The sequence below is a fragment of the Apium graveolens genome, chromosome 2 (genome assembly GCF_009905375.1).
Source record: "Apium graveolens cultivar Ventura chromosome 2, ASM990537v1, whole genome shotgun sequence".
Lineage (NCBI taxonomy): Eukaryota > Viridiplantae > Streptophyta > Magnoliopsida > Apiales > Apiaceae > Apium > Apium graveolens.
The window spans coordinates 71,998,482-72,002,475 of record NC_133648.1 but is presented as its reverse complement, the minus strand read 5'-3'; positions in this window follow the sequence as shown (position 1 = coordinate 72,002,475).

Genomic DNA, 3,994 nt, shown 5'->3' with positions numbered 1-3,994 from the left:
CTCTAAGTACGTAACTTAGAAATGAGATTATGAGAATAGTATCGATATTCCTAAAGATCCCTAGTCGAGTATTATTATTAAGGGACAATAATAATGCATTAAGACTATTGTGAATGTTGACTGATGATCACATCTCATTGATCATAGGTATAGTGATACTAAAGTCAAAACACAGGCACATTTATTATATACATGGTGCTGGAAGACCCAATGTGAGATTCTACATGTCTGTTGTGTCATAAGTAATTCTCACAGTGATAATGATGTATTGGTCCTTAGACTTGAAATCATTATATTTCTATATGAGAATTAATATACTTAGGTTGCATTAAAAGTTACCTTTGACCGGGTGATGATAAAAGTGTATATTGGGTATATTATGAATCATATGAGAAATATGAATGATCTAGAAAGGATTTAACCCTCCTATTTTAGGAGTGATATTATTGGCCTCTTGTTTGAGTTAGACTATGAAATGCATGGCCATGCTCAAATGTTGATTTAATGTTATAGTCTACTCATCGATCAAGGAAACCTGGATTAAATTATGAAAAGGATGACACATAACATGCCACGAGTTTAATCTATAATATATGGTTAAAAGGATTATAGTACATTGTACATTATACACAAAAGGTTTAATCGATCACCGATTTAATTATTATTACTTGGGTAACAATGATGTATTACTAGATGTCGCTCATTGTTTATGATTTTAAATTAGATTTAAAATTGTTGCCAACGTAATAATAACCTAAAGGGTCGCACAAAGAATGATTGGAGGATTATTTAATTTAAATTCAGATGTAAATTAAATGTAAGTAATTCGAATTATTTGTTATTAATTAAGTGTGACTTAATTAATTAAATAAATAGGAAATTCGAATTTAATATTAAATCCAAAATTAAGTTATTGGATGATTAAGTGAGACTTAATAATACAATAATTAGAATTTTGAATTTAATAACAATAATAACTCTAAAATTAAGTTTAGGGTTGGAGGCCCAATAGCTCTTTCCTATATAATATCTTTTTCTAATAGAATTAGGGTTACACGTTTTATTTGATAAAATATAAACCCTAGCAGCTTGAAGAGAGATAGAGAGAGTAAGAAAGGCGGCCTCAAGAACATGCTAGTACACACCCATCCTCTGGGTGATCATTCGTGTGGATACCTTCAAGGCGTAGATCGTTCCAGCGACGGGTTACGTGGTGATCATTCAAGACCTCCATCTTTCCATTAACGTAAAGCTTCTCAAGGTAAACATACTGAACTACGAATTACATATTATTTTTCGCATGGATCCTGCGGAGGGTTTCGATTTTTTAAGAATTAAATTTACGTTTTCGTTGCGTTTATGTGCTAAAACCCTTCAATGACATCAGAGCTACTTGTGAAAAGTTTTTAATTCATTTATGTGTTTAACCGTTTTCGATATATGAGCATGTACGTGATTCGCCATGATTTGATGTTGATATAATATGCTTGTATATGTATGGTTTTGAATATATGATATTCATGTGAGTTGTATAATCATAAGATGATTATGTAATTTGTATATATACTAATATATACATGATTTATGTTTGTTCTAATTATGAGAATTATATTAGATACGGATTCTGAATTGGCTGCTGCAGATTTGCTGAAATCTGGGTCTAGTGTCCGATTTACGCAAACGAATACCCTATTCGATAGGTAAACGAGCGTCTGAACAAAACTGATACCTAAAGCTATCAACGACTCGTCTGTAAGGAGTTTGACGTCGTTTACTGCTAGTAAACAGTGATTCTTGTTTTTCTGATTTGATTCTAATTTTTCTGATTTTTGTCATATTTTTTTTATGATTAGATCATGGATAATATGGTATGTTAAGATCAGATTATGTGTTTTAACATGATTTTATGTGTTGTATGAGCATGGTGGATGGTTATGGCCTTTCGACCTTAGTGTAATGGGTTTGGTTTTGGTTTTAAATACGACTTACATGTCCTCAATCTTTGTAATCATAAATCTTGAATGTAACTCGTTATTCTTGTAAGTTCATTAGATTAGTTTTACTTTCAATCATGTAATGTAATTGAAGACTCAAGAAGGTTATCCAATGGAGGTGATTCAAAGAAGAAGACGAGGCATACAAGAAGTCTAAACAAAGAAAAAGACTTATGTAATAAGTAGTTGTATTTATTTCCATCACCGCATTAGATTGACCTTGATCTTTATCATGAGCTTGATAAAGATCACATAGGATGGGGCCATAACCAAACACATTTACTTTATTGTACTTTACATATTGATGTATGAATGTATGTATAGAATAGTTAATGATGCATGCTTTAATTAGATTAATCATGCATGAATGTATGTATTAGATACGTCACTCATGCCATGCCTAAACAAGATAAAATCTGTAATGACTCAAGATTTTAAAATTTACAAACGATTATGAGATTCTCGTGTTTATGAAACACGGAATGAAATACGAATCTTCTTTATTTCCGATATGGGGCGATTTTGTCAACAACGGGTTCATAGAACTTGTAAGGATGTGGGTTTTAAGCGAGGCCGATGTGACTCCTCCACTACCTGGAAATCAAACCATTGACGAGTATTGATTTGAAGTATTTTATTCAAGGAAAAATTGGGAATCTCTTTATGATGGGATCATGATCGTTATAATACTAACAAAACCCTAATGTTTATATCAAGTTATTTATATTCCTTCCAATATGTCCAACGTGTTAACCCCTAGATCGATAAGGAGTGGGTTCGCCAGAGCGAAGTACTCCCATCTATCGTGGGACGGTATGTTGAAGTATATGATACTTTTAGACCTTTGGGTTTTAACTTAACTAAGTTACCATAATAGGATTGTGAACTTAGAGGCATAGAGTTTGGTGAGATTTATTGGATAAATAAGAATAAATGTTGTTCCACTAAACTATCCAAGAGTTATATAGTTGATATAATTGACAAATATTGTCTACCTTATTGAATCATGTTTTAGGAGTAAAGCCAAAGCTGAACTAAAACGTTGTGAAAATTTGGATCTTGGCTCACTAGAAAGTATATAGAAGATACTCTTTCCGAATTAATAGTTAGGGCTATTAATTTGATAAAATAGTGGGAGATATATATTTTGAATATATATGAATAATCACTTGAACATAATTTAATAATCCTCTGTAAACTAATTTATCTTATGCATTTTAAACATTGTAGATATTAAATGGCAATCAATTCAAACAACTTCTCTGTGCGATCAGTCCTTGAGAAGGACAAGCTGACAGGAACAAACTTCCTTGACTGGCAGAGGAACTTGAGGATTGTCCTCAAACAAGAGCGCAAGCTCTATGTCATAGATATCCATCGCCCTGCACCTCTCACTGAAGGAGCATCCCGTGCTCAACATAATGTTTATCAGAAACATATCGATGATGACACGGATGTTGAATGTCTCATGTTAGCGACCATGAGTGCTGAACTTCATAAACAACATGAGAATATGGATTCTTATGATATGATTGAGTACCTTAAATGTATGTTTGAAGGACAGACTTATCAAGAGAGGTTTGATACTTTTAAATTATTGCATGCATGTAAGCAGGGAGAACGTGATCCGGTTGGACCGCATGTTCTAAGGATGATTGGGTATATTGAGTACCTTGCCAAGTTGGGTGCCCCGATTGCTGTGGAGCACCAGATTGACCTAATTTTACAATCTTTAAACAACAATTATTCTCAATTTGTAATGAATTACAATATGAATGAGATAGATAAGAACCCCACCGAACTGTTGGCTATGTTGAAAACTGCTGAGACCAACGTTCAGAAGACATACCCTGCTCCCATGTTGATGGTGAATAAGGGGAAGGCCATAGGAAAGGGTAAATGGAAAGGCAAGAGGAAGATGTGATCTAAATCGAATGCAAATCCGAAACCTGATCCGACCAAGGCTTTGAAGCCTAAAGGTGGTGTTCCAAAGGTTGGTG